The 27,039-nt window shown below is 39.0% G+C and overlaps 1 pseudogene; it reads left to right on the top strand.

The window, feature by feature from the left end:
• The window catches only part of LOC100602888, a 152,836-nt pseudogene that overhangs the window by 98,421 nt on the left and 27,376 nt on the right, over positions 1-27,039 (top strand).

Here is a 27,039-nt window from a genome sequence, read left to right as displayed (position 1 = left end):
ATTCAGAAATTTAATAAAGAAGAAAAAATGTAAACCAACCATAATAATCATTAATATTGTGTGAACAGCACTGCAGACATTTCTAATGCAAATATAGAGGAGAACAGATAGAGAAAAGTACTTATAGGAAATTTAACAGAAGGAAAAGAAACTGAGATAAAAGAAGAGAAATTGCTAAACTTTAAATAAATGCTTCTTCACCGTAAGAGAAATCACTTTCTAAAGGATTCTTCTAAAGTTATGGAAAACATTAGAAAATTTGAATTATTTTTTCTACTTTATGATAAAAATGTTATTTTCTATGAAAGAGTTGAAGTCATGAACACTCTCATATCTTTCCCTTCCTCCTCTCCCTTTTGTTAGCTCTGTATCGTTTTTATATTGTCAAAGGGTAAGGTAATTCCCATTGAAATATGACCAAATATAACAAAACTCCATGTAATTGTTTAGTATTTGTTCTATAATTTGATGGGTTAATTTATAACCATTGGTTTTTAAATTATAGCTTCTTTATTACTAATTTCTTTAGATTCATCTCTTATGTAGAATTTTTTGCCACTTTGGTTCAGCATTTTTTAAAGGAGGTCTCATGTGTGCTACATGTCCTGAGTTCTTTCATGTTGACGATGTCCATTTATTATCTTTATAGGTGAATAACACCTTCTCTGGATTTAATCTTTTGGCCACATTTTGTTTTTTCTAAATATTGTAAACGTTGTTTTATTGCCTTCATAGAAGAGGCTAATGACAGCCTGATTTTCTTTCAGTTTTTAGGTGATTCATTTTTCTGCCTGGGCGCTCAAGGAATTCATTCTTTATTCCTTAAACCCGAAATATTTAGCAGAATATATTTTCAGAATGCATGGGAACATTACTGTATGAAATGTTCTTATGACCATTATGTATTTTGTCTATCAGCAAATTGCTTTTTTATTTTAATAAAACTTTCTTTTAATATGTCAAGTTATTTTTCTATTCTATTTTTCTGTCATTCTGGGACATTAACTTTATGCTACCACATTTTAATCTACATTTTGTCTGTTAATTTCTTGTTACAGGAATCAGTTTGCTTTTTTAAAATCTGTACTCCTTATGATTATCTCAAACTTTTCTATTAACAGCATAGTTTAAAATTTTCAAATATTCATACATACACAGAGGAAGTGAGTCTAAATATAAGGAACAAAGAGTAATAACTAAATGAACTCCCATATCTCTATAACTCAGGCTAAGAACTAGAATAATATTACTATATATTAAAATTTCTATATATGAATACCTCTCCTAGATTCTGTGCTCCTCTGTTTATTCCCCAAAGTTACTAACATCTTAAGTTTTCTCTTTAGCTTGAGAGTTTTAAAAAATTATACCCTAATTAATGCAGTTTACTTTTGAATATGTTTGACCATTTTTATAAAAGAAATCATACTATATATTCTTCAGCAACCTGTCTTTCTTCTCCTTAAAATTCTGCTTGTGAAATTTATTTATATTAATACATGTGCCTTTAGTTATTTCTTTATCACTGTTAAATACTATTCATAGACAGGGTGTGTGGTTCATGCCTGTAATTCCAAAACTTTGGGAGGCTGAGGTGAGAGGATTATTTGAGGCCAGGAGTTCAAGACTAGCCTGAGCAACATAACAAGACCCCATCTTTAATTTTCAAAAAATAAGTTAAAAATAATATTCATAGGATGGATATAGTACCATTTAAGCATTCATTTCCCTATTAATGACTTCTAGTTTGTTTCAACATTTTATTTTATTGTAATCAATATTATATACATTTTAGTATATATTATTTTTTTTATTTTATTATTATACTTTAGGTTTTAGGGTACATGTGCACAATGTGCAGGTTTGTTACATATGTATCCATGTGCCATGTTGGTTTGTTGCACCCATTAACTCGTCATTTAGCATTAGGTATATCTCCTAATGCTGTCCCTCCCCCCTCCCCCCAACCCACAACAGTCCCCAGAGTGTGATGTTCCCCTTCCTGTGTCCATGAGTTCTCATTCTTCAATTCCCACCTATGAGTGAGAACATGCGGTGTTTGGTTTTTTGTCCTTGCGATAGTTTACTGAGAATGATGTTTTCCATTCTAATACATGTCCCTACAAAGGACACGAACTCATCATTTTTTTTATGGCTGCATAGTATTGCATGGTGTATATGTGCCACATTTTCTTAATCCAGTCTATCGTTTTTGGACATTTGGGTTGGTTCCAAGTCTTTGCTATTGTGAATAGTGCCGCAATAAACATACGTGTGCATGTGTCTTTATAGCAGCATGATTTATAGTCCTTTGGGTATATACCCAGTAATGGGATGGCTGGGTCAAATGGTATTTCTAGTTCTAGATCCCTGAGGAATCGCCATACTGACTTCCACAATGGTTGAACTAGTTTACGGTCCCACCAACAGTGTAAAAGTGTTCCAATTTCTCCACATCCTCTCCAGCACCTTTTTAATGATGGCCATTCTAACTGGTGTGAGATGGTATCTCATTATGGTTTTGATTTGCATTTCTCTGATGGCCAGTGATGATGAGCATTTTTTCATGTGTCTTTTGGCTGCATAAATGTCTTCTTTTGAGAAGTGTCTGTTCATGTCCTTCGCCCAGTTTTTGATGGGGTTGTTTGTTTTTTTCTTGTAAATTTGTTTGAGTTCATTGTAGATTCTGGATATTAGCCCTTTCTCAGATGAGTAGGTTGCGAAAATTTTCTCCCATTCTGTAGGTTGCGAAAATTTTCTCACATTCTGTAGGTTGCATGTTCACTCTGATGGTAGTTTCTTTTGCTGTGCAGAAGCTATTTAGTTTAATGAGATCCCATTTGTCAATTTTGGCTTTTGTTGCCATTGTTTTTGGTGTTTTAGACATGAAGTCCTTGCCCATGCCTATGTCCTGTATGGTATTGCCTAGGTTTTCTTCTAGGGTTTTTATGGTTTTAAGTCTAACATGTAAGTCTTTAATCCATCTTGAATTAATTTTTGTATAAGGTGTAAGGAAGGGATCCAACTTCAGCTTTCTACATATGGCTAGCCAGTTTTCCCAGCACCATTTATTAAATAGGGAATCTTTTCCCCATTTCATGTTTTTGTCAGGTTTGTCAAAGATCAGATAGTTGTATATATGCGGCATCATTTCTGAGGGCTCTGTTCTGTTCCATTGATCTATGTGTCTGTTGTGGTACCAGTACCATGCTGTTTTGGTTACTGTAGCCTTGTAGTACAGTTTGAAGTCAGGTAGCTTGATGCCTCCAGCTTTGTTCTTTTGGCTTAGGATTGACTTGGTGATGAGGGCTCTTTTTTGGTTCCATATGAACTTTAAAGTAGTTTTTTCCAATTCTGTGAAGAAAGTCATTGGTAGCTTGATGGGGATGGCATTGAATCTATAAATTACCTTGGGCAGTATGGCCATTTTCACGATATTGATTCTTCCAACCCATGAGCATGGAATGTTCTTCCATTTGTTTGTATCCTCTTTTATTTCATTGAGCAGTGGTTTGTAGTTCTCCTTGAAGAGGTCCTTCACATCCCTTGTAAGTTGGATTCCTAGGTATTTTATTCTCTTTGAAGCAATTGCGAATGGGAGTTCACTCATGGTTTGGCTCTCTGTTTGTCTGTGATTGGTGTACAAGAATGCTTGTGATTTTTGTATATTGATTTTGTATCCTGAGACTTTGCTGAAGTTGCTAATCAGCTTAAGGAGATTTTGGGCTGAGACAATGGGGTTTTCTAGATATACAATCATGTCATCTACAAACAGGGACAATTTGACTTCCTCTTTTCCTAATTGAATACCCTTTATTTCCTTCTCTCCTGCCTGATTGCCCTGGCCAGAACTTCCAGCACTAAGTTGAATAGGAGTGGTGAGGGAGGGCATCCCTGTCTTGTGCCAGTTTTCAAAGGGAATGCTTCCAGTTTTTGCCCATTCAGTATGATATTGGCTGTGGGTTTGTCATAGATAACTCTTATGATTTTGAGATACATCCCATCAATACCTAATTTATTGAGAGTTTTAAGCATGAAGGGTTTCTGAATTTTGTCAAAGGCCTTTTCTGCATCTATTGAGATAATCATGTAGTTTTTGTCTTTGGTTCTGTCTATATGCTGGATTACATTTATTGATTTGCGTATGTTGAACCAGCCTTACATCCCAAGGATGAAGCCCACTTGATCGTGGTGGATAAGCTTTTTGATGTGCTGCTGGATTCGGTTTGCCAGTATTTTATTGAGGATTTTTGCATCAATGTTCATCAAGAATATTGGCCTGAAATTCTCTTATTTCGTTGTGTCTCTGCCAGGCTTTGGTATCAGGACGATGCTGGCCTCATAAAATGTGTTAGGGAGGATTCCCTCTTTTTCTATCGATTGGAATAGTTTCAGAAGGAATGGTACCAGTTCCTCCTTGTACCTCTGGAAGAATTCGGCTGTGAATCCATCAGGTCCTGGACTCTTTTTGGTTGGTAAGCTATTGATTATTGCCACAATTTCAGAACCTGTTATTGGTCTATTCAGAGATTCAACTTCTTCCTGGTTTAGTCTTGGGAGGGTGTATTTGTCGAGGAATTTATCCATTTCTTCTAGATTTTCTAGTTTATTTGTATAGAGGTGCTTGTAGTATTCTCTGATGGTAGATTGTATTTCTGTGGGATTGGTGGTGATATCCCCTTTTTCATTTTTTATTGCATCTATTTTATTCTTCTCTCTTTTCTTCTTTATTAGTCTTGCTAGTGGTCTATCAATTTTGTTGATCTTTCAAAAAGCCAGCTCCTGGATTCATTAATTTTTTGAAGGGTTTTTTGTGTCTGTATTTCCTTCAGTTCTGCTCTGATTTTAGTTATTTCTAGCCTTCTGCTAGCTTTTGAATGTGTTTGCTCTTGCTTTTCTAGTTCTTTTAATTGTGATGTTAGGGTATCAATTTTGGATCTTTCCTGCTTTCTCTTGTGGGCATTTAGTGCTATAAATTTCCCTCTACACACTGCTTTGAATGTGTCCCAGAGATTCTGGTATGTTGTGTCTTTGTTCTCATTGGTTTCAAAGAACGTCTTTATTTCTTCCTTCATTTCGTTATGTACCCAATAGTCATTCAGGAGCAGGTTGTTCAGTTTCCATGTAGTTGAGCGGTTTTGAGTGAGTTTCTTAATCCTGAGTTCTAGTTTGATTGCACTGTGGTCTGAGAGACAGTTTGTTATAATTTCTGTTCTTTTACATTTGCTGAGGAGAACTTTACTTCCAACTATGTGGTCAGTTTTGGTGCTGAAAAAAATGTATATTCTGTTGATTTGGGGTGGAGAGTTCTGTAGACGTCTATTAGGTCCACTTTGTGCAGAGCTGAGTTCAATTCCTGGATATCCTTGTTAACTTTCTGTCTCATTGATCTGTCTAATGTTGACAGTGGGGTGTTAAAATCTCCCATTATTATTGTGTGGGAGTTTAAGTCCCTTTGTAGGTCACTCAGGACTTGCTTTATGAATCTGGGTGCTCCTGTATTGGGTGCATATATATTTAGGATAGTTAGCTCTTCTTGTTGAATTGATCCCTTTACCATTATGTAATGGCCTTCTTTGTCTCTTTTGATCTTTGTTGGTTTAAAGTCTATTTTATCAGAGACTAGGGTTGCAACCCCTGCCTTTTTTTGTTTTCCGTTTGCTTGATAGATCTTCCTCCATCCCTTTATTTTGAGTCTATGTGTGTCTCTGCACATGAGATGGGTTTCCTGAATACAGCCCACTGATGGGTCTTGACTCCTTATCCAATTTGCCAGTCTGTGTCTTTTAATTGGAGCATTCTGCCCATTTACATTTAAAGTTAATATTGTTATGTGTGAATGTGATCCTGTCATTATGATGTTAGTTAGTTATTTTGCTATTTAGTTGATGCAGTTTCTTCCTAGCCTCCATGGTCTTCACGATTTGGCATGTTTTTGCAGTGGCTGGTACCGGTTGTTCCTTTCCATGTTTAGTGCTTCCTTCAGGAGCTCTTTTAGGGCAGGCATGGTGGTGACAAAATCACTCAGCATTTGCTTGTCTGTAAAGTATTTTATTTCTCCTTCACTTATGAAGCTTAGTTTGGCTGGATATGAAATTCTGGGTTGAAAATTCTTTTCTTTAAGAATGTTGAATATCGGCCCCCACTCTCTTCTGGCTTGTAGAGTTTCTGCTGAGAGATCAGCTGTTAGTCTGATGGGTTTCCCTTTGTGGGTAAGCTGACCTTTCTCTCTGGCCGCCCTTAACATTTTTTCCTTCATTTCAACTTTGGTGAATCTGACAATTATGTGTCTTCGAGTTGCTCTTCTCAAGGAGTATCTTTGTGGCGTTCTCTGTATTTCCTGAATCTGAATGTTGGCCTGCCTTGCTAGATTGGGGAAGTTCTCCTGGATAATATCCTGCAGAGTGTTTTCCAACTTGGTTCCATTCTCCCCATCATTTTCAGGTACACCAATCAGACGTAGGTTTGGTCTTTTCACATAGTCCCAAATTTCTTGGAGGCTTTGTTTGTTTCTTTTTATTCTTTTTTCTCTAAACTTCCCTTCTCGCTTCATTTCATTCATTTCATCTTCCATCACTGATACCTTTTCTTCCAGTTGCTCACATCGGCTCCCGAGGCTTCTGCAATCTTCGCGTAGTTCTCGAAACTTGGCTTTCAGCTCCATCAGCTCCTTTAAGCCCTTCTCTCCATTGGTTATTCTAGTTATCCATTTGCCTAATTTTTTTTCAAAGTTTATAACTTCTTTGCTATTGTTTTGAATTTCCTCCCATAGCTCAGAGTAGTTTGATCGTCTGAAGCCTTCTTCTCTCAACTCATCAAAGTCATTCTCCATCCAGCTTTGTTCCGTTGCTGGTGAGGAACTCCATTCCTTTGGAGGAGGAGAGGTGTTCTGCTTTTTAGAGTTTCCAGTTTTTCTGCTGTGTTTTTTCCCCATCTTTGTGGTTTTATCTACTTTTGGTCTTTGACGATGGTGATGTACAGATGGGTTTTTGGTGTGGATGTCCTTTCTGTTTGTTAGTTTTCCTTCTACCAGACAGGACCCTCAGCTGCAGGTCTGTTGGAGTTTGCTAGAGGTCCACTCCAGACCCTGTTTGGCTGGGTGTCAGCAGCGGTGGCTGCAGAACAGCAGATTTTCATGAGACCACAAATTCAGCTGTCTGATAGTTCCTCTGGAAGTTTTGTCTCAGAGGAGTACCTGGCCAAGTGAGGTGTCAGTCTTTCCCTACTGGGGGGTGCCTCCCAGTTAGGCTGCTCGGGGGTCAGGGACCCACTTTAGGAGGCAGTCTGTCCGTTCTCAGATCTGCAGCTGTGTGCTGGGAGAACCACTACTCTCTTCAAAGCTGTCAGACAGGGACATTTAAGTCTGCAGAGGTTCCTGCTGAATTTTTGTTTGTCTGTGCCCTGCCCCCAGAGGTGGAGCCTAGAGAGGCAGGCAGGCCTCCTTGAGCTGTGGTGGGCTCCACCCAGTTCGAGCTTCCTGGCTGCTTTGTTTAACTAAGCAAGCCTGGGCAATGGCGGGCGCCCCTCCCCCAGCCTCGCTGCCGCCTTGCAGTTTGATCTCAGACTGCTGTGCTAGCAATCAGTGAGACTCCGTGGGCATAGGACCCTCCGAGCCAGGTGCGGGACACAGTCTCCTGGTGTGCCATTTTCCAGGCCCGTTGGAAAAGCGCAGTATTAGGGTGGGACTGACCCGATTTTCCAGGTGCCATCTGTTACCCCTTTCTTTGACTAGGAAAGGGAACTCCCTGACCCCTTGCGCTTCCCGATTGAGGCAATGCCTCTCTCTGCTTTGGCTCGCATACAGTGTGCTGCACCGACTGTCCTGCACCCACTGTTTGGCACTCCCTAGTGAGATGAACCCGGTACCTCAAACGGAAATGCAGAAATCACCTGTCTTCTGTGTTGCTCATGCTGGAAGCTGTAGACTGGAGCTGTTCCTATTCGGCCATCTTGGCTCCACCTCCCGTATTTTAGTATTTATTATCTAGTACACATGTTCAAATGTTTTCTAGAATGTATGCTTCTGAGGGGTGATATTTCCAAATTATAAGTACATCTTTAACTTGACTGAATAATGCCAAGTGATTTTCTAAAATAGTTACATATATTTGAACGTAATATATTCTCTACCCGGTTGATGGCTATTATTCTGTTATTATGTCACTTTGCTTCTCGATTTGTTTCCTTGAGTCAAATCTTCCTTTTAATCTGAGTTCTATTGCTTTATCATCTTTTCTTTAAATTCTTGTTTTATTTCATCTATATTCTATGACTTATATATTACTTTGCACTTTCTCATTTGATTTGATCCTTGAAATAACACTGAAAAATAGGTACTATTATGATTCCCATTTTATAGGTAAAGAAATGGACTCCCAGGAAATTTTGCTTCTTGGCCACAGGCCACAAGTAGTAAATGGAGGATCCAAACTAGCAACTGAGGCCTTCACCTCCAAAATGCTTGCTTTTTTTCATGCTTTGAGACAGACTATAATTAGGTGCTATACTGTATAGTACAGCCTCTAAGACTAATTCAGCTTCTAAACTGAACAGGAATAAATAAACAACACATCTATAGTACTTGTAACTTCTTGAAAACCCTCCTAAATTAGACAAGAACAGCAGCATACCAGGTGGAATTACTGCCCTGATCTCTCTTGGAACTTACCCTTGTACCTAGAAGGATGAATTCTGCTGCTACCACCTTAAGTGTGTATGTGTACGTGTATGTGTATGCGTACGTGTATGTGCATGTGTGTGTTTTAAGCAGCAGATACAAGTGACAGTACTATTGACATAGACTTTAGAAACCCAATTTAATAACAAGGAAACAGGATTAAAACAAGAATATGATGTGGGTTTGCTTGGACCTCGATGGTGTCTGAGAAGAGCCTTTATTTGAAATATCCCTCCATCCTGAGCTCTTAGAAAAACACCAGGTCACACAGGGTAAATGTGTGCAGCAATTAACATGGTGGATGGTAGAACCTTGCCCTGTGTTAGGGGACTTTTCTAGCACTTGGAGGGGTATAGCGAAGTCCATTTATTCCTGGAAAGGATATCTCTCTTGAGTTACAGTTTTAGAAGAATGGCATATGAAATGACAGGCTACCCAAAGATAATCTATACTGAGAATGTTGTAAACTGAAGATGAGGGGAGGCAGCAAGACTGACTCAAAGAACAGTCATGCATCTAGACTTAGCTGCCCTTCTGTATTAGAGCGATTGCTGGTTGAGTTTATGTCCTGTTTTCAAATATCTCTGTCAAGGAATTGTAATCAAACCTGGGATAATAAAATAATTATGTTCATTGTTTCCTAAAGATTGATCTAAGGAGATGCATATATATCCAGTGGGGAAAAAAAAACCTGCAAAGTATTCAAATAAGTTTGGGTGTCTTTAATTTAACTAAGCCAAGAGTTTTCTTTTCTGTAGAATTCCTCAAAGCTATTAATACGCTAATGTACTCTGAATTTGTAAGAGGGATATATATTACAAAGAAGTTCTAAGTTATTTGATCATGAAGCCCTTGTATTCATGGACTCCTGGAACATATCTCAAGAAATTTTGCTTTCTTCTAATCATAAAATATTCAAACTAGAACATGCCTCAAAACAACTCCAGTTTTAAACCCTAATTTTACAAGAAGGGAAACTAAAATTTAGAGGCTTTCAGTGACTTCCCCAAGGTCACATAGCTCTTTGGTGATAAAGGTAGAACTAGAATTTTTATCTTCAGATTCCTGATCTTGTGTGAAACCGATCAAAAATAGATTAAGTCACAAGATGCAATGACCTGAAGGCAGGCCTATTTGCTCCCTTCCAGGCATGTGATACGTCCTTCTTTGCCAGTGAGAATAATGAGACCTAAAATTATTTCCTGTGGACCCAAAATTGCACTTCTGACAGCTCATGAAATCCTCTCTCTGAAACCTTATTAAATGTCTGCTCTCCCTAAAGATTCAAGAGTCTAGGGATATCCTCTCTAAATTCTGCATACAAGGCCTACATCACAGATATTCACCTGAATATCTTATTATATTGTGCCCTCCAGCAACACTTAGAAAACAACTCCCCTTCCAGCATGCTGTTCCAAGTTGACAAGTCTGTGGCAAGAGGCAGTTTCTTATACTGAGGTTATCTGGACAGCCTCAGACCCCATAAGCAGAATTTAGAGAGGGCCTGAAATTTAGAAAAGGGACCACATTTCTGGTAAGCAATGGGGCGGTGTACATCAAAAACCCCTACCAGCTTCATATCCTTTAACTTTGAAGGAAATAGCAGAAAGTGTATTTTCAGATTTAATTGCACTAGTATTTGTCAATGCACTATTTTAATAGAAATTTGAAATAACCTGAGTATCCAATAATAGGAGATATCAAATAAATCAATATACATCTATTAAATACTATATAACCAATAGATTTATGTTATAGAACCACTCATGGAAAGATGTCTAGAACAGAGCTTCCCAACAAATTTGCTAGGTATTGAAATTTTGATGTCCTTTGCTCTCACGGCAGGTAGTCAGAGTCTAGTGTGGCCAGAGTCCCCCACTCAAATGTCTCAAAATGCAAGCAGGTTCTTCTTTCACTCAAGTGTACCATAAAATTATTTGGTTTTAAAAATGTGTGCCATAATGTAAAAATGTTCAGAAAACTGATCTAAAATATATTGCTGGGAAAAAATTATGAAGTATTATTACATTGAGTTTTGAGATATACTCCAATGTCTGATTGAAAACATACCTTTCCTGTATCTGGAATACTAGTACATACCTTTCCTGTATCTGGAATACTAGTAATTTTTATGTTTTTGTTTATTTGCATTTCTCTTTTTAAGTAAAAAGTTTTTGTTTTTTTTTTTGTTTTTTTGTTTTTTTTGACAGAGTCTCACTCTGTCACCTAGGCTGGAGTGCAGCGGCAAGATCTCAGCTCACTACAACCTCCCACCCCCGAGTTCAAGGGATTCTCCCACCTCAGCCTCCTGAGTAGCTGATTACAGACGTGCTCCACCACGTCCATCTAATTTTTTTGTATATTTAGTAGAATCGAGTTTCACCATGTTAGCCGGGCTGGTCTCAAACTCCTGACCTCAAGTGATCTGCACACCTCAGCTTCCCAAAGTGCTGGGATTACAGGTGTAAGCCACCACACCTGGCCAAAAGTATTATTTAATAAGAATAATATAATAATAATTTTAATGCTTACATAGCTCTTTATATATTTTATTTGATTTGATCCTTAAACCTATGAAGTAGTCACTGCCATCCTTGTTTTCATTATATAAATGTCATTTTTTAAGTCCATATTTGAAGCTAGTAGGAACTGGACAAGTTGATGCTGGCAGAAGAAGGTAGAAACAAAATGTATCTGAAAGGTAGAAATAAGAAAATATAATAACTAATTACCTGTGGGAACTAAGTACACCTCCAGGACATTGGGGATTGTGGTATTAATGACTAAAACAAAATCATGGAAATGCAATATTTTATAAGTTTTTGAGGGCAAACCCAGGGAATGATTCATGTTCAAGAAGCGGCTGAGTTTTGCTGTTTACTTGTTATTTAGGAGGTGCAAAACTCACTAATGAAAATGTCCAAGTTATTGTTGAAACTCAGCTGAGAGGACGAAATGAAAGATGTAGTTTGGATAGTCATTCACAATGGAGCCACAGTCAGAGCTGTGCAGGAGAATTGATTCTCCTGGAAAGAGTGTAGAGAGAAAAGCAGGACACCAAAAGCTCGAACCTTTGTCTTTGTCTATGCAGAACTCCCAGGGACTTGACTTCTATGTGTGGAATGATGATAGAACAGCATTCCAAGAGTCGTTGGCCATGGATGAATACTGACAATGGATGACATGTTCAAATAGTTTTCTTTATTATTCCTCCGTAGATCAGAGATTGCTTGATTTTAAAAAACAAAGTAAGAAAGACATTTTGTATGCTCACAGAGGATTTGTTGGTGAGCAGCACCCTAGAACTTAGGATTAATGTGAAAGGTATCCTAGCCATTTGAAGAAGTGATCAGAAATTAAGAAGGTGCCACTGAATTATAACAAGTGCATAGTACATTGCACTTAGGATGGGCAAAGGGATTGAGCTACAAAAATACAAAATGGAAGGACTCTGACAGGCTGTAAATACAATGAGCAAAGATCTACAAGTCTCAGAGAGGAACAACTCTCTGAGTTGTTTATATATTTATGCTGGCAAATATAAGATGTTTATTAGAAAATATGTTTTCAGGCAGTAGAAAGACATAATAATTCAATCACCGTGTCATATTTGGCATTCAGAAGAAATACATTAGAAACATAATAAATGTATTTCTCTTCAGGGTGCCTCTTTTAAAAGAGTTTAAATTTATTAAATAAAATATCAAGGACATCAAAGAAAATTAATACATGACTGTAAAAATATAGTCCTAAAGAAAGGTCAGTAATCATGGTACTTATTTTTGACATCAAAAGACCAAGGAAAAATTTAATAAGGATCAAGCTCATTGGCCTGTGTGCAGTGGCTCACACCTGTAATCCTAGCACTTTGGGAAGCTGAGGTGGCAGGATCATTCGAGCTCAGGAGGTCGAGGCTGCAATGAGCCATGATCACACCACTGCACTCCAGTCTAGGCTACAAACTGAGACCCTATCTCAAAACCAAGCAAAAGAAAAAAGATCTTTAATCTGTGGAAGATTTTGTACAGAGTTGTTTGGCATCTCTATTGCAAGTAGAACAACGGGAAATAAATTGAAGCCATGAATTTTAAAAATCCCCCCAAATATATATTTATATGTATACACACATACACAGACCACACATACTGGCATCCATACACATATATGTGTATGTTTGTGTAAAGAGTCTAGAAGAGAATGCATCAAAATATTAATCGTTACTATTTCTATGCAATAGGATTGTAGGTGTTTTATTTGTTTTATATCTGTATCTTTTCCAAAATTATCTATATTAAACATGCAATTTTTGTGTAGTAAGACAAATAAGTTATTTTTCTTTAGAAGTGTTTCTAGAAACAAATATTACTTCTTTCTCCTTCCTGTCACATTCTCAGCCCTTAATCGATAAAACTCATTTTTCATAAGATCCTGAATAATAACCGTTCTGGCACCCCATTTTATCTTTTTCAGATGCTAGTGAAAAACAATCACCTTTCAGACAAGATCATTGTTTTGCCAGGAAAAATTGAAGACATCTCACTTCCTGAGGCTGTAGATGTGATCATTTCCGAACAAATGGGATACATGCTGTTCAATGAAGGATGCTATAGAGTTACCTTCATTCCAAAAAATGGCTAAAATCAAATGGTAAGTTGGCCCATTCTTGGTTTAAAAAACAGTCTAACTTCTCTGTAAAATTTTGCCACTCTCTTTCCCCCACATGTGGTTCTGTACAGAAAGGAGAGAGCATTTCTATTATACTCAATTATTTGTTTTTCTCATCTCATTCTTCCATAACAAATTAACTCGTCTCCAATCATAAGAACACAGGTATGCTGCACAGTATTCAACATGGTATAGACAGCCAGGTCTGAGTTCTGTGTTTTTTGTCCTAGTTCAATCCCCTCATTCCTTAATGAACTTGGGCTAACACTTGACCGTTTGGCTTTGGTTTCCTCATCTATATAATGACATTATTACACATAATCTCTAATGTCCTTTCAAGTGTTGGCCTTCTGTAATGTGAGGAACTCTCTGGGGTCTGCTTGTTCTTTTTGATATATTTTTCCCTACTGTATTTCTCTGTCTATGATCACTACACATAGTCAAGATAATATTAAATCTAATATGCTTTTTGTGCTTTCCAAGTGACTGCATGTGCTAAGCAATTTGAATAAATTATTTTATAAAATCCTTATACAGTCTGAATGATGAAGGTTTTCAATTTATTTGAGGGGTTAGCCTTGAAGCTAATTTTGCAACCTTCCCCAGGGATATTTGATAATGTCTGGAGACATTTTGGTTGTCACAAGGGCAGCAGGGGCTGGGGTACTAGCATCTAGTGAATAGGGGCAAAGATGCTGTGAAGCATCCTTCGATGCACAAGACAGTCCCCTACATCAAAGAATTATCTAGCCCCAAATGTCAATAGTATAAGATTGAGATCTGAGTTAGTGGGGGATGTTGTTATCATCCCATTTTATAAAGAGAAAGCTGAGGCTCAATGAGGAAAAGTAACGTGGCAAGAACAAACATCTAACAATCGGCAGGCCAAGAATTTGAGCCTACATCCATCTGACACTGACACCTACACTCATGACTTCGGCACACACACTAGCTTTCCACTCTTCACCAGAGAAAGTAGGCACATTCCAACAGCAGGTGTTTTCAATTAAGGCATGGAGGCTAACTTGCCAATTTGAAGTTGCATCTCATGAGAATTTCAGCTCCTTACCCCAGTTGTATTTACGTAAATTACTAATGTTGTAGCTCTGTACCTTGATATTCAATGAAAACAAAATAGTGAACAACCATGCAACTCATACATACTAACATGCATATAAGTCAAGTTTGAAGTTCATAATTTCCTACATGCTTCAAACTTCAGAAATAGGCACTAAAAGAAAACTCATGCATAAATAAATAAATAAGCTCAGGCAAAGTAGACCTGATGTCAAGAACTTCATTAGCAATCTTGCTGTAAAACAGCTCAGGATGCTCTTGGAAGCCTTGTGTGTATGCCATAAAATTGAACTGTGGGAGATGAAAGTGAAGGTACAAAGTGGCTTGGATTTCTTCCTCAATGCCCCCAGGAAGAATTTGTATGGTTTTTTTCCTGGACTTTTTCAGATGTTAGGTGCTTCTGTATGATGAGATTTATAATGTAGTTAATTAACATGCATCACCTGAGCCCCTCTTAAACTGAGTATTTAGATAATATCTAGGTATCTTTTTTCCCCGGATATTTGAAACGAGTATGACATTTTATACTGGGTTATATATCTTTAACTAGGCAAGTAGAAATGAATACTGATTTTATTGGCTTTCTAGGCTGTGTATTCCTCAGGGAAGGGTGATTGATTTTTTGGTCTAATTATTTGTATATTCCATCAAAATAAGACATAGTTTAAAACATCAATTAATAATAAAAAGGCTTATAATGAAAAATAGCCTCCTGCCACACCTCTTTCTATCGTCAGACTGTTCCCCAAAGGCAATCACTTTCAACTCTATCTGTTGTTTCTTCTATTATTTACCTACATATTCCTATCTAAGATGATTACATTGCTATTCTTGTCACTCTCTGCTTGAGAATTTAGCTTTCCTGAATAGCAGCTCCTTCCTTCCTGATGCACCGACCCCACCCCCATCCTCTCAATATATTTAGATAGGTCCTCAGTTCCTCTATCCCAACCCTTGGGGCCAGATACGTTTCAGAATTCAGAACCTGAAGAACTGTCGAAAGTTAATATCACATACCATGTATTACTTAATTCTCCCCAGTGGGATCTGAGGCAACACTCTGTAATGAAACACATTATATTGCTGCAACAAAACGTAAGAATATTGATACAAAGTGGAATAAATAAAGAGTACAAATAAACTGTGGTGTCAGTTCAGGTCAGGTTTTGCCATGAAATGATGCTGCTGCAAACTTATAAAAATCTGTTGCTTTTCAGATCTCAGAATTTAGCATAAAGAAATATAGGCCTAGATCATTATCTGGTTAAATTAAGAATCAATGTTTCCAGTGTTATGATGTAATGTAACTATTGCTGAATGCTGAGTCAGATGGTATAGTAGATGCTCTATGCTTATGTGTGTTTTCTCATATAATCTTTTGTTTTTCCCGGAGTTAATTGTCTTGGTTTCTTTCATTAGCTTGGCTTTTATATATTCATGGCTAAATGTTTCTACGCTCCAGTAGATCTGACAGATGCCTATCAACATGTGTGCCTCTGTTTCTCCCCTCTATTCAGTAGTCCTCTAGCCTTCCCTAGCAACATGAATGGAGTATTCTCCATCCCTGTCGCATGACTGTCATACATTGACTTTCCATCATCATCCTTCTTTTGTCTTCCTCCTTGTTGGTTTACGACATCATTTCAGCAAAGGATATTCTCTACCAGCTTCTGCAGAAAAGGAGCTTGAGAAGTTACTTTTTATCGAGCCCTTGTATTATTATTTGGTCAAGAATTTAACTTAAAAACAATTTTTACTCAATATTTTTAAAGTTTGGTGTTTTGGTTTTTGTGTTTTGTTTCTGTCTGCAAATCTTGCTACTGAGAAGTCCAATGCCATTCTGACTCCTGCTCCTTTAGAGTAACAAAGTTTTCCCCTCTAGATGTTTTTGGTATCTTCTCTTTATATCTAGTGTTCTAATGAGGATCTTTTCTAGGTTCTTGTGCTGGAAATTCAGTGAACATGTTTAATCAGGAGCCTGATTTTCTTCTGCTCTCGGAATTTTCAAAACATTTTACATTTGATTTTCTCCCCTCCATTTTATCTGACATTCTTGGAATTCCTGTTAGGTTGAGGCTCATAACATCATCCTCTAAATCTTCCCAAGTTTACGCAAGCAGAGATACATATTACTTCTCTGGGGTTATTTAATATCCTTCTATCATCTCGAAATTGAAAAACCACCAAGCAATCATTATTGTTTTGATACCAGTGCCTGAGATTTAGATGGGGACATATGAATGAGGTTATGATCATGCTTTGCCCCTGACCACTTCTGAAAATACCCCAAATAAAATAATCTGTTTTAACAGATATGGAAAGCCACATAGTTTAAGGATGGGGCACTGACTATCAGATGAGATTCCACTCCCTGGATTTTGCTCCGCTATTTGTTAGCTCTGTGATCATGACCAAGTAACGTAAATTTCTCTGTTTTCTTGTTTATAAAGTGGACATAATAATAGAACCCACTTTATGTTAGTATGAGAATTACATAAGTTAATGCATGGGAAGCCCTTGGAAAAGTACATGACAGGGTTATCATAACCGAGAAATTTTAGCTATTATTGTTGTTTTTATGACAACATCTCTGGTGTCTTAAGTCAGCCTTATTTCTGAAATATAGTTAATAGTTCCTCTTTCTTTCATGTGCAATTTAATAAATGGCTATAAAAAGATTTTCCCTAAAATTGCAAGAATAACAATGCTGATCATCAGGTCTGCCTACTCAGAAAGTCCCGACTTCAGGCATGCCATTCTAGGTGCTCATTTGCCCACTGAAAAATCTACCTTTCCTGGGGTGATTGTGGATGCCAAGAAATAAGCACAAATGTGTATTTCCCAGCATGAAGTTTGGTGAGCACCCATAAAAACATAAATCCCAACAGCACCTAAGAAGACAGGTGGTCGATCTGATTCTACATGGACAAAGTCTGAGAATGTGATAGGAAGATGGGATTGTGATTATTTTTAAAGCTAAATTATTGTTACAACAAATAAGAGATTAAATAAATAAATAAACGTATCCAGAATTCACAGGACATACAGAAAGGAAAAAAGAAGCCAGTAGCTGAGAAGGCCACTGCCAGGTTAAACGGCTTGCCTAAGTCTCTACAAGCTTTCATCATTGTATTGCTTTGTGACTTGCTTTGATATTTTCTATAGCCCCTCTACTCTTCTGCCTAATTTTTTATACTTGCCTTGAGACAAAATTATATTTTATGCTGTCATGTCACAACTGAAGCAAAAGAATGGAATTGGTCTCAGGTGGCAGGTGAGTATAGCCTTCAATCAGGAAGCAATAGAAGCTGACTTCTGGGTCTGTTGTGTTTTGCTCATTAGGAATGATGTTCCCGACATTCAGCGACATCCACTTGGCCCCTTTTTCTGATGAGCAGCTCTATGTGGAACACTTCTCCAGAGCCAATTTTTGGTAATATTCTTTTCTACTCCCTTCCTTTCCCTTCAAAGTAAACCAGAGTTTTTAAAACTATTGCTAATTGGGGTCATAAGTGTGTTGTTGGGTAGGGGGAGGGGGGGGCGGTGGCAGTGAGGCACCTATCCCATACACTGTAGAATGTTTAGCAGCATCCCTGGACTCTACCTACAAGATATCAGGACCATCTTCCCCCCAGAGTTGTGACAACCACAAATGCCCTCCAGACGTTGCCAAATGTTCCCTTGCGGGTCAAAATCACCCCCAGTTGAGACCCCTACTCATAAATCAGCGACAGGTGAATCAAGGAGCCGTTCATGTCACATCAAACATCCGGAAAGCTATCCTGCTGCTCAAACATCATCCTCCCCTGCCTGCTGTCGCTCTCTTCCCATTTTTCACCATCCGCTTCTTTGACTCAGGGCAATGGCTTCTGTTAGGACTTGACTTTGACAGAGAACGTATCAATCAGTACACCTGATAAATGAGTTGATCAAACCTTTTCGGAGTTTTAATTGGCGGTTGGCTTTTGCAGCCACTTCACCCCTCTGAGATTGAATTTCTTTATGTGTAAAATGGGAACTGATACAAAATCTCCTGCCAGTCTGAAACCACCATTGCTTCTGGGATTCCTTTCTGAGAACTGGTTTTTACAAGAAGAAGGAAGGAAGGAGAATGGGAGGGAGAAAGAGAGCAGATATCATCCTTGTCGGAATGTTACATGTGTGGGAGCACAGGCATGGCCTGCAGGGGGGTCAGGATCCTCAAATTTAAGGTTTGACTTTGGTCTGAGGTATACAGGGCCTTGTAATACAAAGAGGTCCAAAGTTGATTTCTGGGTTTTTCTCTTTGTAATCCTAGAGAAGGGACAGCAAATAAGAGGAACTTTGGTTTCCTGGGCTACTAAGCTCTTTGAGGAGTGGAGTCAAATGGCTTATTTTTCTTCCTATTTTTTTTTTTTTTGGCAAAATAGGCTTTCCTAGCACAGATTCAGGGCATTTTGTGATTTTGTTGAATCTGCAATTCTGAGATTCTAAGCCACAAGCTTTCCTGTGGGGGTGAATGGCTTCTTGGTGTATATATGTATCGGGTGGGGCAGAGGGATGGTGGGGGAGCTTTTACCTTAATAATCATTGCTCTGTGAGATTATACTGACCCTAAATGATTGCATTTTAATTATGACCTCCTGAGGAAATGCAGAGATGAAAGGGTTACGAATTTTAAGCAGCAGAATAGACCAGACCAACAAACTAGAGGTTTGTCGTCCAGGCAGTCCTTGTGTGACCTTCCAACCATACCATCTGCTGCCATCTTACTAACTTGAGGATATTAATGATCACAGTGGTTTGGCTTAGATTTCCACCACATACCAACATGCTGCTATTTATTGCATCTAAAAATGAAAAACAGAACCAAAAATGAAGACATAATCTTCTCTAGATGTTGCTTTCCCAGTCAGCCATGGCCAACTCTCTAAGCCCCTTTCAGCAAAATTCCTCAAAAGAGTTGTCTATACTCAGAGTCCAACTCCCCACTTCCATTTCTCACTGGAGCCATTTCTCCAAAACCACTCTTTTCGAGGTCACCAGTGCCCTGACCTCCACATTGCTAATTCCAGTGATCAACTGTCACTTCTCAACTTATTTAACTTAGCGGCATCATTTGAAACACTCTTTTAGTCCCATGATCTTTTGATTTTTCTCCTCTCTTGCTGGAACTTTCTCAACCAGCTATCCCTTCATTGTTACTTGTCTCCATAAGCACCTGACGTTGGAGTGCCCCAAGACGCAGTGTTTGGACCTCTTATCTGTGCAGGCTCCCTTGGTGAGCTCACCCATTCTCATAACTACAAATACCATCCATAGGCTAATGGTTCCCAAGTGTCCGTCTGCAGTGCAGATGTATCCTCCAAACTTCGTATTTTCCTAGCCAACTGCCTCCTGGATGTTCCCCCCCTTGCAGAAATTTACCATGTGCAAAATTCAACTTCTGATCTCCCAATTTCTACCCAAAACCTACTGTACTCATAGTTTTTCTGTCTCAATTGATAACAACTTTATCCTCTCCATCATTCAAACCAAGAAGTTTGAAGGCCTCTCTTTCTTTATCTCCTGAATCCAAACCATCAAGTAATTATATTGGTTCTATTTTCAAAATATATCCAGAATCACACCAATTTTTATTATATTCACTGTTTCCTCTTTTTCTCAACACCATCATCTCTCATCTAGATTACTGCAGTAGCTTCTTACCTGTCTCTTCTCAACAGAGCCAAAGCCTCGCAGGAGCTTCTTCATAGTCTGGCTCTTAGGTACTCTCTAGTCTCATTTCCTACTACCACGTTCATTTGGCTCCTGCTGCACAGGCTTGTGTGCTGATCCTCAGACACACCAGGCATGCTCCTAAGTTAGGGCCTTCGCATTTGCAGGGGTTTTTTGTTGTTATTTGTTTTTTTTGTTTTTTTTTACTTTGAATACTTTTTCCTCAGTGTTCACATGGTCAATTCCTTTAACTCCATAAAGTCTTTGTCAAATGCTACCTTCTCAATGAGATCTACCCTGACCATCCTATTTTAAATTGCTCCCATACCATGCCCAACCCTTCTTTTTCAATTCTGTGTTTTTCCTCTAACACTTACAGCATCCTAAAAGATATATAACCCCTTCCTATTATTATCTATGATCTGTATCCCTCTTGATAAAATGTAAGCACTGCAAGGTCAGCAATGCTGTCAGTTTCCACTGATGTATCCCAAGCACCCAGAACAGTGCCTGCCACAGGGTGGGCTCTTAGTAAATGTTTCTGAATGAATAAAAACTGCAGTATGCCCAAACATGCATGAAAATAATTATTAAGATTTTTTAGGTGATATATTTCTGGTTTTTCTACCCTCTCTTTACAAAAACAGAATCATAAGTACCATTTTATAGCTTGGTTTTTTCTTTTTTTTTTTTTTACTTTCACAATACTTTGTTGACATGTTCTCATATCATTTACATACTTTTGGCTGAAGAGTATTTCTTTTGTGACTCATAATTTATTAACTCAAATTTCAGTGTTGAATATTATATTATTTGAATTGTCACTTTAGTCCTATAGATTCTATAACAAACCACACCAAGGTTTCAATATTCTGTAAGAATATAGAATCCTATAGAATTCTATATCCTAAATTCTATAAGACACAACACTAAAGTGAACCTCTTTTCATATAAATTTTGGTGTACATTCTGATTATTTCCATATGATAAATTGCTAAAAGCAGAATTACTGGACCAAAAAATGTGAAGAAGGAACTTATAAAAAATTATTCTTATATATTGCCAAATTGCCCTCTAGAAAAGTTTTACCAATTAACACTTCCACCAGTGGTATTTGGGAATGTCTGCTAACTCTTGCCCATACGGGATATGCTTTTTAAAATGCCAATTTGATTTGCAAAAAAAATGGTGGCCAGTTTATTTTTAATCTGTATTTCTTTGATAGCTGGTGCATTTCAACGATTATTTTTAGTCAACAAACACAAAAATATTTTAAAAAATATATAGTTATCAAAATTCACAGCCTTTGCTTTCCTTCTAATTCCTCTCCCTTTGTGAGGTTTCTGCATTAGATGACTGGCATTTGAGTATCTTGTTGCTTTGATCCAGGAAACAGGTGGTGAATGCTTGCATGATTTCTGTCAGAAGAAGCAAAGAAGTGGATATGTACGCTGGGGGTGGGGTGGGGAGTGGTGCAAAAAATAAGTTTGGGTGAGATCTCTCAGCTGAGAGATTAAGGAACAACTAACTGGCTAAAGAAGATCATCAGATGCAATCAGTTTTTAGTCCTCACCTGATTTTCCTATGATCTGCACTTGACACAGTTGACTCTCTCTTTGCTCCACTTCTCAAGCCTGAACCTGGTTTTTCTCCTACCTTTCTGGCCCCTACTTCTCAGTCTCCTTTGCTGATTCTTCCTCATGGCCCAAATCTTTAACATTGGAGTGACTCCAGGTTTCTTTCTTACATGTCTTCCCCTTTCTGTCAACACTCACTGTCTTACTTGATCTCATTCTGTCTCTTGGCTATAAATACCATCTTTCTGTCTACAACTCACATAGTTAGAACTCCAGCCCAGACCTCTGCCCAGAACCACAGACTTGGATGTCCAACTGCCTGTTTACAACTCCACTTGGATGTCTATTGGGCATCTCAAAATTGACATGCTTAAATGCAAGCTACTGATCCTCACCATCTCCCCACTGCCCACCTTTGCAAAACAAAACACCCCTGTGTCTACTACAGTCTTGGCAATAGCCTTCTAACTTAAATCTTCTTTTTAAACAACAACCATGCTCTTTATGAAACATAATTCAGATTATATTATTTCACTGTATAAAGTCTTCTCGTGGCTTCCCTGTTTCTGCATAGTGAAAGCCAAAGTTCTCATAATGGTTGGGAAGACTGTACATGATCTAGTTCCTACCCTGCTACCCCTCTGACTCTGTCTCCTACTACTTCCTCTCTCACTCTGTCTCCCCTCTGGCCTCAATGGCTGGCCTCCTTGCTTTCCTTGAAACAAACCAGGCATGCTCCTGCCTCCCTGACATTCGCTCTGCCCAAGACACAGACAATCCAGTGGCTTTTCTCACTTCCTGCCGGTCTTTGCTCACATGCCACCGTCCCAGAGAAACCTTCTATTAATTACAAACTGCAGTCTCTTTCCTCCTGCAAGCCTGTACCACACTTCTCAATTCATTTTTCTTTATACCACATATCACCGTATACCATATTATGTGTTTTTACTTATTTATTGTCTATCTCCACCATGAGACTACAAGTTCCCTAAGTGTGGCTGCTTCATTTACTTCTGTAGCCCCGTCATCCAACCTGGCTCACAGTAGTTGCTGCAGACATTTTTGATGATTAAAAGACAAATGCATTGATTTGTGAAAATTCTGTCTATATTAAGGACATTAAGACTGTCATATTTTCTTCAGAATTTCCAGCTTGCTTTGTGATTTTATTGTGATAGTTTTGACCACAAAACAACTTAAATTTTTTTTGCAACTGGATCTACCAAAAATTGTCTTTTCTTGTTTCTTCATTTTCCTTTGTAATTTTTTAGCTCCCCCTCCCCCTCCCCTGTGAATTTGGTATTAACTTCCTTTTTTAAAGTTTTTACTTTTCCATGTAACATTTTTTAAAATTTGCATTTAACTCTGAAATTCATCTTGGTATACAGTCTGCAATAACCATATAACTTTATCCTTTCCAAATAACCAATTATGAGGCTCTCTCTTAGTAGACCAAATTATTACATTCTGATGCTAGTAGCAGTCACCTATAAAATTAATAATTTTCTTTTACATGATGATTCCTTGGGCCCCATTAATTAAGGTGATGGGAATTATCTCCTGAGAGTAAGGCTCATCATAAAGAATCATCATTCCCAACTGTAATTCTTCTTAATGTGATGGGTACCTCTGGCATTATTGAAAATAATTGGCTCAGGGGTTTTACGCCAAAGCCTATAGATACAATTTTAAATGGATTCTCATATGAAGAAAAATATATACATAGGATCAATTAAGAGGTGCAGCCAAATAGTGTCAAGAAGCTTGAGACTAAACTAGACTGTCTTTTTACATTTATTACAGTTATAGAACATAAAAGCACGAACAAAATAGGTAGTAGTTAAAAGCCAGATGATTCAGACTCTAGATCCAGATGGAACTGTGTTTAAGTCTTGGTTCTGTCAATTACCAACTGTAAAGCCTTAGCCAAGTTAATTTAATCTCTCTGAGATTAATTTCAATCCATAAATTGAAGAAGATAATTTTATCTACCTGGAGATGATGAAATTTCAGGGATGGATCCTCTGCTTGTACTTTTCTACCATAGTAGCCCTTTCTTCATGGGCCAGGTTACCCATGGTGTAGGGTTCTTCCAGATGCTGAATATATCTATCCCAATTACATATTCAGGGACCAGGAAAATAATCATAGGGTTTGCATGAAACAAGTGGATACACTGTGAGATAGACTTGGTCCAAAACTCCACTTACTACCTATCCGCCATAGCCTTCACTAACCAGAGGAATTCTAGATTTTTTTGTATCAATATCAACTCAAACTTCTCATCTAACATTTCTCAAAAAATCGAGGTATCGTTCCTTCACCACGGTTGCTTTGTCATAGAAACCCTGGTCTCTCTGGAGAAGGAGTGGGGAATGTTTACTGTGTGTGCTTGTGGTGGCAGTGAGTCCTTCCTCAAGAGGACTGGGACTCCACTTAAGTCTAGACCACTTGGATCTGGAATTTGGGTGAGGGACTTACTATTTCCATTGTGACAGCTGACATCATCTTTCTGCTCAGGAGCTAGCCATTTTTTGTTATACAAATTGAGCACTATCCTAGCTGACTTTCCATCTATTTTACCTCTCTAGTAACACCAGTATCTATTAACACCAAGGGTTCTTGTACGTCAAGGTGCCCGATTGCTACTCTACCCTAGCTTTTTACAGAGTAATTATGCCATTCTTGCCTAGGCCAGATAATTACTGCTTTCCTGCTCTGACATTCTGAAATGTCATCCAAATTGTGTTCATTCAGAGCACAATTTAATGGCTACATCACCTACCACCATCTTTCATCTACCAAGGACAACTACTCTAAGGCTCTCAAAGATGCCACTGTTACCTAAGCAGTTTTTTCCCTATTACCTTGTAAAAGGAATTCCTGTGCTCTGAGAAAATAGTCAGGTTGAATGTTCTTAGGTATTCCACAGTCAATCCATCTAGAATTTCCATGTCCCTGAGCCTTCTTCTGACTCCTTCCTTAATGCAGCAGAAGTTCTGAAATCTCCACCTCATTGACTGCAGGCCATCATGATGACCAAGCTTCAAAGTGACATCCAGTGGATTATTAGGACTGGCTTCTGGTGTCTTGTTAGAACACTGAATCTATGAGTGCCCCATTTCAATGAGTTGACTCTCTCCTCATTTACATTCTGCCCTCTTTATGGACTTAAAATCCACTCTAATACATTATTTCCTAGCTCTTAGCAGAAAATATTATCTGGCTTCTGCAGTTTTTTAGGTATGTAAATTATCTCCTTCTGGAATAGGAATTGTGTTTACTGCTCTGGCTGTGCTTGAGTTATTGGCCTGACAGCGATGAGGAACTATTAGCCTGAAGGCAATGAGTGGTCATGAGGCAGATCTTGAAGAGAATAAAATCATCTTTCAAGGCACAGGCTCTTGGAGAAGTTGTTGCGTAGTCTTTAAGCAAGGCTGTTTTCCTCTGGCAAAAGGGGAAAGAATTCTGCCTCTGCTGGCTTGAAAGATTCAGGGGAATTGGAAAGATTTCAGGCTTCTCTGCTTTGCCCACCCAATTATCCCAACCCCAGGTCTCACTCAGGGCCATACCTTTCCCTGTCTGGGCCACAATTTTAATACATAAGACCTGTCAAGAGTGCATGTCCAATCTCCTCTGCAGCTCTTCTACTATTACTGTTTTACTATCTTATTTGGAGTAGGGGGATGGGACAGTTTCAGTTCCAAAGATGTGGCTTCTACTTGTCAAATTCTATACATGATTTTCAGCACAGCAGGCCTTGGAGCACCAAAGAGATACGAATTTCTTTAAATCTGCTAGAAAGCCCCTCTGGATTTCACAGTGTGTCTTAAGTTGGGAGTTGGCTTCTCTGAGATTAAAATTTTCTTTTTGCAAAGCTTGCGATGCTGTCAACAGAGGCTTGCCTACTCCTCAACTCATGTAATTATCATTGCTCCAAAATTTCAAGCACACAGTTGCCATAAAGCCCCATGTTTCACCTTCTACCTTTACTGCATCGTAATTAACCATCAGCAAGACCATTAGAAATTGTGATGAAAGGCCCGGCACAATGGCTCACGCCTGTAATCCCAGCACTTTAGGAGGCCGAGGTGGGTGGATCACCTGAGGTCAGGAGTTTGAGACCAGGCTGGCCAACGTGGTGAAACCCTGTCTCTACTAACAAAAATTAGCTGGGTGTGGTGGCAGGTACCTCTAGTCCCAGCTACTTGGGAGGCTGAGGCAGAGAGAATCACTTGAACCTGGGAGATGGAGGTTGAAGTGAGCTGAGATTGCACCACTGCACTCCAGCCTGGGCAACAGGGTATATAGATGAAGCTTATATACTACAACTTTACTAAGAAGTGTATTTCCAGTGAAACAAGAATTGGGAGAAAGAAGAATGAGGCAGGGAATGAGGGGAGTGCTGGTGCAAAGGTGCATTATAATTACGAGATCCTTGGGGTGTTGCTTTGCCAGCCAGAAACCTCTTTGGCCAGTGGCACCTTTGACTGAATTTTGCTTTGTTCTGCCTACTCAGCCTGGCAGGCTGCATTCGGCTCACACTACCAGCCTGTATCCCAGGATGCCAAGGGCAAGCCAGGTGTGGAGTGGCAAGGGGTGTGTGAGCAAGCATGGGGTCCAGTCTCTGTGCATAGCCAGGCAGGCCAACTGCTGCTGCAGGACAGGCAGCTCCAGGTGCCAGCAGCGGCACCAGCTCCCTGCAAGACCACAGCTGGACCAGGCGCACTATAAGCAGCTTCCACGGCTGGCACCGGGGAACACAGTAGTGCCCAGAAGCTTAGAGCCTTCCAGGAACTGCAGGGCCCCAAACAGGGAGTCACAGACCTGGCTCAAGGAGCTCCCAGGTCTGGGATCCCCAAAGGGCTGCAGCCCTTCTCTTCTTCTTTTTGCCTGCAAAATGGAGAGCAAAGACTGTATTTTAGCCATGTTTGTGTCACAGATCTTTGAGCCCTGAATGGCGAGTCCTGAGTTCTTGTCCTGCATACAGGAAGAATGAGGTACTCAGACAAGTGGAGGGTGAGCAAAACGAAGAGGAGCTTTATTGAGCAAAAGAACAGCTCAGAGGAGACCCACAGTGGGTAGCTCCTCCCTGTAGCCAGTGTGTCCAGAGGAGGGTTAAGCTCTTAGCAGAGAGGATAGCTCCTCTCTGCAGCTGTTCTTCCAGTTGTCTCTCCATCCTCCCTTCAAGTCTGGCTGAATCCCAGATTTTTATGGGACTCAGAGGGGAGGAAGTGCGTGCTGATTGGTCCACAAGTGGCTATGGAACCACCCAGGGAAAAGCACCACAAGTTCCCCTCAGGTCAGGGTGACTGGCCGCCCAGCCCTCAGGTTTCAGGCCCTCTC

The sequence above is a fragment of the Nomascus leucogenys genome, chromosome 1a, assembly GCF_006542625.1.
Source record: "Nomascus leucogenys isolate Asia chromosome 1a, Asia_NLE_v1, whole genome shotgun sequence".
Lineage (NCBI taxonomy): Eukaryota > Metazoa > Chordata > Mammalia > Primates > Hylobatidae > Nomascus > Nomascus leucogenys.
Note: the sequence above shows the minus strand (reverse complement) of the source record. Positions and strands in the feature narration are given on the sequence as shown.